Here is a 14,201-nt window from a genome sequence, read left to right on the forward strand (position 1 = left end):
GCTTTCCTTTGTTTATCCATCCATTTATTTAAAACACACGAACTGAGACCCTGTTGAATGGAAGCATTGTGGTGGCTGTGAGGGTACACAGAGAGGAGGGGAGATTTGGACTTGGCTTTAGAAGAGCTGAATGCAGGCAGAGAAAAGAGACATGAACCTAAACAGGGCCAACACCCCCAAATGCCAACAGTGGTTACCTCCAGGTAGCACATTTGAGCGGTTTTTAATCTCTTCTTTGTGAGTGTCTGTGTTTCTAATTTTTCCTTCAATAAGCACATATTAATATTTGTGTAACAAAAGTTATTCAAAACGTGAGGACATGGTAAACAGGTGCTAAGTGTACAGGGAGATGCAAATGAAAACACTGGGTAAGTAGAGAGGAGGAAAGTGGTATTTCCAGCCCAGGTGGATTTGAAAGGGCTTTAGAAGAAGGTCATCATTGAGCTGGGCCTTGAGGCTGGAGGGAGACCTTGCAGTGGTTGTCTATGTGGTGCCCTGCCCAGCACCTCTCCTCTCCTCTCCTCTGACTAGCTCCCCTCTCTGTGGCCTGCAAGGAGGTACCTCTTTCCCAGCTGACCTTGCCCTCATCCCCATGGTATCATGTGGCTCTTAAGAAAGGCCCTTGGGACTTCCCTGGTGGCGCAGTGGTTAAGAATCCACCTGCCAATGCAGGGGACACGGGTTCGAGCCCTGGTCCGGGAAGATCCCACATGTGGTGGAGCAACTAAGCCCATGCACCACAACTTCTGAGCCTGCGCTCTGGAGCCCGCGAGCCACAACTACTGAAGTCCGCGCGCCTACAGCTCGCGCTCCGCAACAAGAGAAGCCAGTGCGATGAAAAGCCTGCTCACTGACCCAACACAGTTTATTTAAAATTTATTTAAATAAATTTATTTATTTAAAAAAAATGAAACGCCCTTATCTGAAAGCTTGGGAGGGCCCATCCCGGGGGCAAGCGGGAAAGCTAGAGACACAGATTTCAAAGGTGAGGGTTAGAGGCCATGCCCTCTGCCCTCTCGTTCTATAGATTCCCTGAGTAAACCAAGGACAGGCAGCTAGATCCTAGGCCTCGCACCATTCCAGCTATGTGACATGCTGGCAGCCGCACACTCAAATCATTCTGATCCCTCAACCTCTGCCCCCCAGCCCACCCCCGCTTCAACATCTTGTCTGCTCAAGAACAGTGTTCAGAGAATACCGGCGGCCACCCAGCTCAGGCGTTTCTCCTCGGGGAGGGGGTCCCTGACCCCAAAACCACGCCCAGCCCGGATCGACTGGCCTGACTGTGACTCTGGCTGAGACAGGGGCTGTCTGGACGCATGGGTGGAGGCAGCAAGGTCACGTGGCTTGTTTCTGTTTCATCTCACTCAGTTACTTGAGCAACAAGAGACAGCAGGAGGCCAAGCACGCCCATCACGGCCTCATCCATCAGTCCCTGGAGAGGCGCAGGGGGCGGAGGCAGCTCTCGGAAGTCAGGAGGCGAGGGTCCTGCCCAGGCTCTCCTGGTCCCTGGCTGGCTGCACGACTTACCTCCTCCCTGGGCCTGTTCTAGACAGAAAGGGCGCCAAGTGCTCTCTGGACGCAGCTCAAGGAGGCGTAGAGGAGCACAGTCCTCTGGGGAGAAGACGGTGCTGCTTCTGCTCTCGGTGGCTTTGACAACTATCTGTCGGCCAGTCTTCTGCGACTTAACTTGTCCCTTGCCGCCTGTGATGCAGGAATGTTTGCTGACCAGACAGGCGACTGAACTCCAAGGAGGCCAGCACTTGGCAGTGCCTGGCCTACCAGGATGGATATTTCTTTAGCTGGGGAAGGAGGTAAACCTGGCTTTGGTTCCTAAGCATGAACTTGTGGAAGAAAAGAGATTGAGAAAAAAGATAATCACGAGCAGCTCAAGTCTACAAGTATCTGTAACAAAAATATATATATAAAAGTAATACCTCCGGCACGGTCTTTGAAATTCTCAGAAAATTGTTTCATCCATTCTCGTGTCACGTTCTCATAACCATGCAGAGAGGCAGGCAGAGGAGACAGGATGACCTCCATGCTGCAGCGGAGGACGCTGAGTTCCAGGGAGGCCGAAGGTCCCAGGGTTTCTTGGATAATGGCTGAGCCAGACCTGGACCTCTGCCTTCTGGCCTCAGGACCTTTTCCTTAGACATGACCCATGAGAGCTATTACAAAGCAGAAGCATTCTCCAGCCTTGTTTGTGGTCATGATTCTCGGACTTAACACATATCAGACATCTTTCTGAAGAAGAAAGAAAACAAAGGTGCATTCACCAACGAACAATTTTACTGCGCATCTCCTATGTGCCAAGCTCTGGGCTAGGCACCAAGGACTCAAAAATGAACAAGGTGTGGTCTCCACTTCGGAGATGTTCCATCTATTAGGCACTTACTCTTGCTTAATTAAATCTCCCATTTTGGTGTTGGATGGAATCACCAACCATGAGATCCTCAAAGTAAAACCTCCCACTCTGCAAGCATTTTCGTATCCCAACAGAACTCCAGCAGGCTGCAGCTATGATAAGAAAAGGTACGCTTCTCCTCAACTTCCTGGGAGGGTAACCAGTAACAGGCAGCAAAGATGAAAATACTTGGGGGCTTCCCTGGTGGCGCAGTGGTTGAGAGTCCGCCTGCCGATGCAGGGGACACGGGTTCGTGCCCCGGTCCGGAAAGATCCCACATGCCGCGGAGCGGCTGGGCCCGTGAGCCATGGCCGCTGAGCCTGCGCGTCCGGAGCCTGTGCTCCGCAACGGGAGAGGCCACAGCAGTGAGAGGCCTGCGTACCGAAAAAAAAAAAAAAAAGATGAAAAGACTTAAGCAGATATTAAAGCCACTCCTGGCTCTAGGATGGCGCCTGGGCTGCAGGGAGGTGAGAGAGGCCCCCTGGCCTGGTCAGGAAGTGCTTCCAGGAAACCAGTGGGAAGCAGCCCCCTGGCCCAAGGCTCAGGGGCTGACAGGGCGTCGGAGAGGCAGCCTTGAGAACAGGTGCAAAGGGATGCCAAAGGAACCTGAAGTCCCTTCTCTGAACATGCACAGCCATTAAAGTCCTATTTCCACAGATGGGGACTAGGGGGCCACACCCCACCTACAGCAAATCACTTTCTGACTTGATGTGTAGAATCTAAAAGGCAGAGGGGGACTTCCCTGGCGGTCCAGTGGTTAAATCTCCGTGCTTTCACTGCAGGAGGCACAGGTTCGATCCCTGGTCGGGGAGACTAAGGATCCCGCATACCATGTGGCAGCTCTGACAATGGGGGGCCTGTCACTGCAGCCTAAGGAAAACTGTTTAGCATTTTACCTCTTTCCCTACACTGGGGCCAACGGTGCCTTGTCCTAGGAAGAGAAAAAGTGTTCGACAGCTTTTAGACTCTCTTAAAGCAGCTTTTATCTGCTCAGTGACATGGCAGTGTGAGGACACATTTCCACCTGAAGAACCCAAACTTTCCAGGTCTAAATAGGTTCCAATGATACACTCTTAACTGACAGGAAACAACCTCTACCTTAGATTTCTGCTTTCCTCTGCAGAATTTGTAGCCCAGCACACACTGTGGGTTAACCTCGGCAGCCCCAAAGACACAAGGGAAAGGGATTCAGAAAAACCCCACGGCTGAGTGAGTTGATGATACAAGCAGGGACATCAGAAGGCAAGTTAGGGCTCAGGGGTTTCAGTTGTAATGTATAGGGATGTAACCCGTAACACAGGAAGAGAAATTCCTTGCGTCGTTTTGTTTTGTTTTGCTTATTAAGACCACCTCTCCCATCTTTAAAACAGCAAAGAAATGCTATAAGACCTGGACCATTGGTGCAAGTGACAAGCGGAGTTGAATTATCCTCGTGGGATAATCATGTAAAATTAGACCTGGAAAGTGGAAGAGGCCTTAGAGATCATCTAACTGACTGATTATTTTTCTGTGAAGAATCTGAAGCCTCCATCATAAAAATAATAAGAGTGGGGACTTCCCTGGTGGTCCAGTGGTTAAGAATCCGTCTTGCAATGCAGGGGATGCCAGTTCAGTCCCTGGTCAGGGAACTAAGATCCCATGTGCCATGGGGCAACTAAGGCCGCATGCCACAAGTAGAGAGCCCATGTGCCCTGGAGCCCGCGTGTCACAACTAGAGAGAGAAAACCCGCACGACAAGAGAGAGAAAACCTCCACAACTAGAGAGAAGCCTGCGCACCTCAACAAAAGAGCCCGCGTGCCGCAACTAAGACCCAATGCAGCCAAAATTAAATAAATAAATAAATATTAAAAATATAGTAAGCCTGGTTACCTACCATTTATTGGCCTCCCACTCGGAACCCAGTGCTTGTGTAAAGAACCTGTACGAGCTTGCTAGGGTGGCTGTAACAAGGTACCACAAACTGGGGGGGGGGGGGGGGGGAGGCTTGAACAACAGCAATTTGTCTCACGGTTCTGGGGGCTACAAGTTTGAGATCAAGGTGTTGGCAGAATTGGTTCCTTCTGAGCGCTTACTGAGAGAAGCCGTTTCATGCCTCTCTCTCCTGGCTTCCAGTGCTTTGCCGGCAATCTCGGGCATTCCTTGGCTTGTGGAAGCATCACCCTGACCTCTGCTTTCATATTCACCTGGCGTTCTCCCTGAGCACATGCCTGTCTGTGTCCAAATTTCTTTTTTTAAATAAGGACACAGGTCAGATTGAATTAGGGCCCACCCTAATGACCTCACCTTCATTTAACTAACTGTGTCTGCAATGACCCTATTTCCATATAAGGTTATATTCAGAGGTACTGGGGTTAAAGCTTCAACAAATGAATTTGGCAGGGGGAGGGACACAATTCAACCTATAACAGAACTCTACTTACATTGTATCTGGTCCTCAGAGCAAGGCTGCAAGGTTGGCATGATCTGTATTCTACGGATGGGTCAGGCCCTGCTCGAGAAGTGGGCAGCACCGAGGGGCACAGCCAGGTGGCCGTGAAGAGCTTGGAGTCTGGAGCCAGGTTGCCCGGGTTGGTGGCCCAGCCTCACCTCCCGTGAGTTAACGAATGTGGGACACTGTTTCACCTCCCTGTGCCTCAGTGTCTTCATCTGAAGAAACAGGGAGAATATAATTTCAAAACCTTCAAAGTTCCGAATGCCAAAATGTATAACTCATTTGGCAGCAAAACCTGATCTGAAATAAACTCATTTGCTAGAGAAACCTGTCTTGAGTTATATGAGGCTACTTTATTTATGCACTCTATACATCTCACTACAGAAATATGAGTACGTTTGATTACAGGATGCTGTCACAGATGCTACAGGATATTATGCAGCCTACAGTACATGCAATGCATTTGCTTTCTCAAGTCCCCAAGTTCTGACACACCAAACACTGCTGGCCTTGAATATTTTTTTTTGGATACATCTTTACTGGAGTATAATTGCTTCACAATGCTGTGTTAGTTTCTGTTGTACAACAAAGTGAATCAGCCATATGCATACATATATCCCCATACCCCCTCCCTCTTGAGCCTCCCTCCCACCCCTCTAGGTCGTCACAAAACACCAAGCTGATCTCCCTGTGCTATGCGGCTGCTTCCCACTGGCTATCTAGTTTGCATTTGGTGGTGTATATATGTCGATGTTACTCTCACTTCAACAAGCTTCCTCCTCCCCACCGTGCCCTCAACTCCACTCTCTCTCTATGTCTATGTCTTTATTCCTGCCCTGCCACTAGGTTCATCAGTACCACTTTTTTTTTTTAGATTCCATATATATGTGTTAAAATACATAAGACTTTACTATATACATACATAGTATACAAAAATAACATACATATTTGTTTTTCTCTTTCTGACTCACTTCACTCTGTATGACAGACTCTAGGTCCATCCACCTCACTACAAATAACTCAGTTTCGTTTCTTTTTATGGCTGAGTAATATTCCACTGTATATATGTGCCACATCTTCTTTATCCATTCCTCTGTCAATGGACATTTAGGTTGCTTCCATGTCCTGGCTATTGTAAATAGTGTAGCAATGAACATTGTGGTACATGTCTCTTTTTGAATTATGGTTTTCCCAGTAGTGGGATTTCTGGGTCATATGGTAGTTCTATTTTTAGTTTAGTTTTTTTTTTTTCTTTTTTTTTGCGGTACGCGGGCCTCTCACTGTTATGGCCTCTCCCGTTGTGGAGCACAGGCTCCGGACGCGCAGGCTCAGCGGCCATGGCTCACGGGCCCAGCCGCTCTGCGGCATGTGGGATCTTCCCGGACCGGGGCATGAACCTGTGTCCCCTACATCGGCAGGCGGACTCTCAACCACTGCACCACCAGGGAAGCCCTAGTTTTTTAAGGAACCTCCATACTGTTCTCCATAGTGGTTGTATCAATTTATATTCCTACCAACAGTGCAGAAGGGTTCCTTTTTCACCACACCCTTTCCAGCATTGTTTCTAGATTTTTTGATAATGGACATTCTGACTGGTGTGAGATGATACCTCATTGTAGTTTTGATTTGCATTTCTCTAATAACTAGTGATGTTGAGCATCTTTTCATGTGCCTCTTGGCCATCTGTATGTCTTCTTTGGTGAAATGTTTATTTAGGTCGACTGACCACTTTTGGATTGGGTTGTTTGTTTTTTTGATATTGAGCTCCATGAGCTGTTTGTATGTTTTGGAGATTAATCCTTTGGCTGTTGTTTCATTTGCAAATATTTTTTTCCATTCTGAAGTTTGTCTTTTCATCTTGTTTATGGTTTCCTTTGCTGTGCAAAAGCTTTTAACTTTAATTAGGTCCCATTTGTTTATTTTTGTTTTTATTTTTGTTACTCTAGGAGGTGAGTCAAAAAAGATCTGGCAGTGGTTTATGTCATGGAGTGTTCTGCCTATATTTTCCTCTAAGAGTTTTATAGTATCTTGTCTTACATTTAGGTCTTTAACCCATTTGGAGTTTATTTTTGTGTATGGTGTTAGGTAGTGTTCTAATTTCATTCTTTTACATGTAGCTGTCCAGTTTTCCCAGCACCACCTATTGAAGAGGCTGTCTTTTCTCCACTGTTTGTTCTTTCCTCCTTTGTTGTAAATTAGGTGACCATATGTGCATGGGTTTATCTATGGGTTTTCTATCCTGTACCACTGATCTATATTTCTGTTTTTGTGCCAGTACCACACTCTCTTGATTACTGTAGCTTTGTAGTATAGTTTGAAGCTGGGGCGCCTGATTCCTCCAGCACTGTTTTTCTTTCTCAAGATTGCTTTGGCTTGGGCTTCCCTGGTGATGCAGTGGATAAGAATCTGCCTACCAATACAGGGGACATGGGTTTGAGCCCTGGTCTGGGAAGATCCCACATGCCATGGAGCAACTAACCCTGTATGCCACAACTACTGAGCCTGTGCTCTAGAGCCCATGAGTCACAACTACTGAGCCCGAGTGCCACAACTACTGAAGCCTGCATGCCTAGAGCCCGTGCTCCACAACGAGAAGCCACCACAATGAGAAGCCCACACACCACAATGAAGAGTAGCCCCCACTCGCCACAACTAGAGAAAGACTGCACGCAGCAACAAAGACCTAACGCAGCCATAAATAAATAAATAAATAAATTTATTAAAGAAAAAAAGATTGCTTTGGCTATTCGGGGTCTTTTGTGTTTCCATACAAATTGTAAAATTTTTTTGTTCTAATTCTGTGAAGAATGCCATTGGTAGTTTGATAGGGATTGCACTGAATCTGTAGATTGCTTTGGGTAGTAGAGTCATTTGCACAATATTGATTCTTCCAATCCAAGAACATGGTATATCTCTCCATCTGTTTATGTCATCTTTGATTTCTGTCATCAGTGTTTTATAATTTTCTGAGTACAGGTCTTTCACCTCCTTAAGTAGGTTTATTCCTAGGTGTTTTATTCTTTTGGTTGCAATTGTAAATGGGACTGTTTCCTTAATTTCTCTTTCTGATTTTTCCTTGTTAGTGTATAGGAACGCAAGAAATTTCTGTGCGTTAATTTTGTATCCTGCAACCTTACCGAATTCATTGATTAGTTCTAGTAGTTTTCTGGTGGCATCTTAGGATTTTCTACGTATAGTATCATGTCATCTGCAAACAGTGACAGTTTTACTTCTTCTTTTCCAATTGGATTCCTTTTATTTCTTTTTCTTCTCTGCTTGCCGTGGCTAGGACTTCCAAAACTTTGTTGAATAAAAGTGGCGAGAGTGGACATCCATGTCTTGTTCCTGATCTTAGTAGAAACGTTTTCAGTTTTTCACCATTGAGTATGATGTTTGCTGTGGGTTTGTCATATAAGGCCTTTATTATGTTGAGGTAGCTTCCCACTGTGCCCACTTTCTGGAGAGTTTTTATCATAATGGGTGTTGAATTTTGTGAAAAGCTTTTTCTGCATCTATTGAGATGATCATATGTTTTTTATTCCTAAATTTGTTAATATGGTGTATCGCATTGACTGATTTGCATATATTGAAGAATCCTTGCATCCCTGGGATAAATCCCACTTGATCATGGTGTATGATCCTTTTAATGTGCTGTTGGATTCTGTTTGCTAGTATTTTTTCAGGATTTTTGCACCTATGTTCATCAGTGATATTGGTCTATGATTTTCTTTTTTTGGTGATATCTTTGTCTGGTTTTGGTATCAGGGTGATGGTGGCTTCGTAGAATGAATTTGGGAGTGTTCCTCCCTCTGCAATTTTTTGGAAGAGTTTGAGAAGGATGGGTGTTAGCTCTTGTCTAAATGTTTGATAGAATTCACCTGTGAAGCCATATGGTCCTGGATCTTTGTTTGTTGGAAGCTTTTTAATTACAATTTCAATTTCATTACTTGTGATAGGTCTGTTTATATTTTCTAATTCTTCCTGGTTCAGTCTTGGAAAACTGTACCTTTCCAATAATTTGTCTATTTCTTCATGGTTGTCCATTTTATTGGCATATAGTTGTTTGTAGTAGTCTCTTATAATCCTTTGTATTTCTGTGATGTCAGTTGTCATTTCTCCTTTTTCATTTCTCATTTTATTGATTTGCATCCTCTCCCTTTTCTTCTTGATGAGTCTGGCTAAGGCTTTATCAGTTTTATTTATCTTCTCAAAGAACCAACTTTTAGTTTTATTGATCTTTGCTATTGTTTTCTTCATTTCTATTTCATTTATTTCTGCTCTGTTCTTTATGATTTCTGACTTTGGGTTTTCTTTGTTCTTCTTCCTACTGGTCCTGTTCACTGAAGAAATCAAAGAGGAAATAAAAAGATACATAGAAACAAATGACAATGAAAACACGATGACCCAAAACCTATGGGATGCAGCAAAATCAGTTCTAAGAGGAAAGTTTATAGCAATTCAGTCTCACCTCAAGAAAAATCTCAAATAAACAACCTAACCCTACATCTAAAGCAACTAGAGAAAGAAGTCCTGAATATTTTGAATTAAGTGATCATGAACCTGCTGTCTGTGTGTCTGTCTATCTATCTATCACAGGATTGTAATGAGGATTAAATGAGTTAATATTTGCACAGTGCTTAGAACATTACCTGGTACATAGTAAGCACGATGTGCGTATATTTTAAATAAAATAATAAAAAAATAATGACTGTCTTGTTTAAACCACTCAGGTGGTAACCAGGAGAGAAGGTTCTGGCCACTGAGTGCAGGCATGTCTGACGCTGGAAGCTGTGCTTTCTGTGTAGCCTGAGCCACCTCTGACACACCAGGGCTGGGACTCATGTCCTTTGGTCCTTAAAGCTAGCCTTGTTTATACAGTAAGCTGAAGCACTCTACCTCCTGAGAGGATTATTCAGTGAAACCAGGTCTCCTATTTGTATTAGTTTGGTAGGGTTGCCGTAATAAAGTACCACAGACAGGGTGGCTTAAACAACAGAGATTTATTTTCCCACGGTTCTGGAGGCTGGAAGTCTGAGATCAAGGTGTCTGCAGGTTTTTTTTTCTGAGGCCCCTCTCTAGCTTACAGATGGCTGCCTTCTCCCTGTGTCCTCACATGGCCTTCCCTCTGTGCGTGCCTGTGTCCTAATCTCGTTTTCTTATAAGGACACCAGTCATATTGGATTAGGGCTCATTTAAAGACCTTATTTTAACTTAATTATCTCTTTAAAGTCTCTGTCTCCAAATACAGTCACATTCTGAGGTCCCAGGGGTTAGGACTTCAATAAATGAATGTGGGGGTGTGGATCACAATTCAGCCCCTGCCACTCTTTTAAGACACTAGATGAATTTACCTCTCACACTAGCTGTACCCCATACACAGGCTGGCTCATGCCTGCCCCAGTGTTTTTCGAAGTGAGGTCCGGGATCACCTAGAGTCCAGTCACTTGGGCCCTTAATAAAATAAGGCTGCCCCCTAGCCTGTGAGTCAGAATCTGGGGGAGGGGATTGCAGGCCCCAGGTACGGAGCTTGCTTGTGTTTTACATTCATATAAAGGCTTAGTTTAATTAAAGAGATTCAGGAAGAGCCAGGTAGCCTGGTAGCTCCCACCCCATCCCCACCCGCCCCCACCTCTGACACCCCACCCCAAAAATGGGTGAAAGAGGAGCTGGAGAGAGAGGGGCAGCCCTATGGGAAGTTGGAGGGGAGAGCACAGTGCATCCTGATGGCTCCTATAGTGTGGGTCGTCCTACAGGGCAACATAGAGCCTACTTTCCCACTCAGAGCCTCGGGGTCCTCTTCAGCGCAGACAGGCAGAGCTTTGCAGCGTAGGTGCCAGCAGGGGAGGCTGTCCTCCCAGGCAGCGCCAGGGTGCAGCCTGACCTCGGGCTCCAGTCATTTCCCGTGCGCAGCACCCCTGCCCCTTTCCCCAGCTCCTGGAGACCTGGAAGCTTTCCCTTGTCCCTCAGATTAGCAGAAGACCTGAGCCTTGGATCCTATTTAAGAGACAGCGATGGGGCATTTTCCAGAGCCACATGCTGAAGCAGGGAGCAGAGAGTGAGGTAGTTCCTGCATCCGCGGACTCTGCTCCAAAACACCCAGTGATGTCGCGGGAGGCGGGGTCACGCTGGCTCCCTGCAAGCTGATGTCGGGCGCGGATTTACCATTCGCACGAGCACAGCCGATTAACCAAGACCCAACCAACGTGAGCCTCTAGAGTGGGTGTCGGCTGCAGGTGTGTGTGCACACGCCCGGTCCCACACCCGTGTCTGGGTGGCCACTAGCAAAACAGCGGTGAGCCGGACCCTAACCAGAAAAGGTTTTCCCAGCACCATGACAACCATCAAAGCGAATGGCGATAACCCATCCTTCACCTTTCTTTGCTGGTTCTGGCTTAGATTCCTCATGTCTTAAAATACCTGCTTGGCTGGCAGTGACTCACCTGGACTGGCATTGAACAGAACAGGCAGGGGATGCTTTCTTCTGAAGAACCGTCACAAACCTGCACAGCATCTGAGGTCTTTCATGTCACACATTGTTCCTGTCAAAGCGGAGACGTATTTCCTACTCTCTCGTCAAGGTTGGAGCTGCCAAAGAAAGTAAAGTGATTAGGATGTGTCAAGCTTTGGCACATGTCCTAAACAGCGTTTAAAGAAATCAGGTTTATCGGAGAATCTCTACCATATCCTCTACCCAGTGCAACAGGGGCCTCGTTTTTGATAGGACACTCTCAAAACTGAAAGTTCATAGGTAGAATCGGTCATCTCCGTGTCGGGTCCTCTAGTGGCATCTCAGGCAGTGTCAAGCTCTAATTGTTGGGATTTCATGAATTCTGAGTACTTCACTGATTTAAGAACTCTCTGGAAGCTGGTAATTTTGAAACTGCATTGTTTGTAAACTTGAATTAATAAAAAGGGTCAAGAGTTTTACTGTCCAGTAAACTGTATTTATTCATCCTCTCTTGATTCCACCTGAATTCCACAGGCTGTAAATTGTGGTTTATTGGAAGTCAGACCTGGATTCAAATCATAGGTTTGACACTTATTAGCTGCGTGACTTTGGCCAAGTTACAGCACTTCTCTGAATGTTTCCTCGGCTGCCAAAGTGGAATTGATACGACCTTCCACATTGCATAGTAGTGAATATTGAAAGAGATCATGAATGTCACAGTTGCCAGCACAGAGTCTGACCCATAGAGGCGCATTCCTTTTCACGTCTCTCCCTTTCCCCCGCTATTTGAAATGAGCGTCATTTCTGGCTTACTAATGTTCTAATATTGGCACATTTCAGTATGTGGTTTTGCTTTTAGAAGGTCATAAATAATCCTCCAGGAAAAATTAGAAATGATCAGTATACAGAGCCCAAGGCCAGCAGTCGCTGAAGTGGAGAGGTGGTTTGTACGCTCAGACAGAAAGACAGGAGCAAAGACACTTGGCAGGAGTGAGCAGCTGCAGTTTCCTCTTGAAAGCTTCCTTAAGAATTCTCTGTGAAGTGTGATAAGTCGGGGGCAGCTCCAGGGGCACAGGCAAGGTCCCCGGGAGCCCAGCCATCCCCGCACGCGGCCTCCATCCTACACACCATCCCCCGCCGTCCACCCCTGGTCAGGTCCAGCTCCAGTCCCCGCTGACTTCTCCAGCTCTTCCCATCAGAACCTCAGCTTTTATTATTTTCTGCGTTTTCCCCTCATTCCTTCATCTCTTTGGTCTCAGCTTCCCACCTAAGAAAGGGCGGGTTTGAGCCCCGCTACACCCCTTATTAGTTGGGTTATTATGGGTAAATTACTTAGCCTCTTTGAAACTCAGTCTTCCCGTCTGTAAATGGGGATCCTACCTCGTTAGGTTGTTATAAAGACCAATGTGAATAAAATGCATGTCAGAGTATTTTGTAAAGTGCTGAGAAAAAAAAGAATTCAAACCCCTCTTAGCACGTATACCTCACTGGCACACAGCAGGTGCTCAAAAATACACGTTAGGTTACGTTTCGATGACAAACCTTTGCCATAGGAATGCCGTGCAACACTCCAACGCCCCAGGGGTCATCCCAAACCGTCCTCCAAGGGGCCCAAGGGTCTCTAGGTGGTGTCTGCAGAGAATCTGACATTCGCTGTGCATTCGCCGTGTCCAGGCTCAGGCCCGGGGACAGCTTGTGCAATCTCCAGGGATAGGTATTAACCAAGATGCCTTCACCACGTGTGCGGCAAAGGAAGCCACACCAGGACTCATAATCCAGATATTAGTTTGTTACCACCATCTCTTACACGGAACTTAATCCCAGCAAGGCGCCTTCCCTCCTGTACATTCGGGGGGCCCCTGGGGGAAGACGTCTTACCTGTTCTCACCAACAAATCCATGGCTGGGTGCCAGGTCCCACCCCTTTCCCTGCTCTGCCTCTTCGTCCAGGCAAGACTGCACCGTGGAGAAGATGCCTTTCTCCCTATGCTCGTTTCTGGGGTCCCCATTATGGTGAGCTTGTACCTCTGCAAACAATCTGTTAGCTTTTAGAGACGGCTTTGCCCGGGGATCAGACTTGGGGTAGGACCCAGGATAGATTGGCCGCTGTTAGCACAGTGTACTCAAACCTACTCCCTTCTTGGACCTGCATGCTTTGCCCCTTGGCGAGCTCACCATACTGGGCTCCTGGCAGCCACTCCGACCCCTGGGGTTTCCCCACTAGCTCAGCAGATGGGACTGAATCCCAGTGCAGGCTCCAGCTACACCAATGAAGAAAGGAAGGCTCAGAGGGGAAAGGAACTTACCCAAGGTCGTGCAGCCAACAGGCGGCAAACAGCCAAACCCAGCGCAAAGTCCAAATCTCATGTTCTCTCTGATCCAAATCCCATGATCAAAGTGGCAACGTGACACGCTGTTCTGACCCTGGCGTCCCTACAGCAGGGCACACTGTGCCGGTCAGTGTTTACTGTACGTACTTTTCTCCTCCCCGGAGACTTCAGTCTCTTTCTGCTTGGTTTCTATTTGGATTTATGCTTTCAACATAAAAAGCTGGGGATTCCTTGCCATTTCACCCTCTTAGCTCCCTCCCATCAGACTCATAATTTATCTCCATGTTATTTGGCTCGTGGTTAAAAGTACCGTGGTGCTTATACAGATGAGAGAACAAGCAGGTCAGCCTTAGCCAGGGTTAGCAGATCTGAGAAAAACACAAACCCCTCGCTCGGTTCCCGAAGCCCCTGCAACTTGGCCACCCTACACCAACCCTCTGCTCCAGCATAAAGGTCCTGACCCTGAGTTCTCCTCATTCTGTCCCCAGTGTAGCCTGGTGCCCAGAGGGGTGGGGCCTGTGCCCCCATGTGCTCACACTAACACAGCTGTCCCTCCCAGCCCATTCCAATGACCTGGCGTCTGCC

General features: G+C 46.8%; 1 long non-coding RNA gene across 1 annotated transcript in view; it reads right to left on the reverse strand.

Annotated features, from left to right (window-relative positions):
• Positions 1-2,741: 2,741 nt before the first annotated feature.
• Positions 2,742-14,201, reverse strand: part of LOC113623845 (uncharacterized) — a 53,611-nt gene continuing 42,151 nt past the window's right edge. Inside the window, exons 8-10 of the long non-coding RNA XR_003434095.1 lie at positions 11,280-11,424; positions 4,829-5,054; positions 2,742-2,781 (exon numbers count right to left, since the gene is read on the reverse strand). This is a non-coding gene — a long non-coding RNA (uncharacterized LOC113623845). The remainder of the gene's footprint in view (positions 2,782-4,828; positions 5,055-11,279; positions 11,425-14,201) is intronic.

Source organism: Aethalodelphis obliquidens, unplaced genomic scaffold (genome assembly GCF_003676395.1).
Source record: "Aethalodelphis obliquidens isolate GAN/ISIS:26980383/991018 unplaced genomic scaffold, ASM367639v1 scaffold1, whole genome shotgun sequence".
In the NCBI taxonomy this organism is placed as follows: domain Eukaryota; kingdom Metazoa; phylum Chordata; class Mammalia; order Artiodactyla; family Delphinidae; genus Aethalodelphis; species Aethalodelphis obliquidens.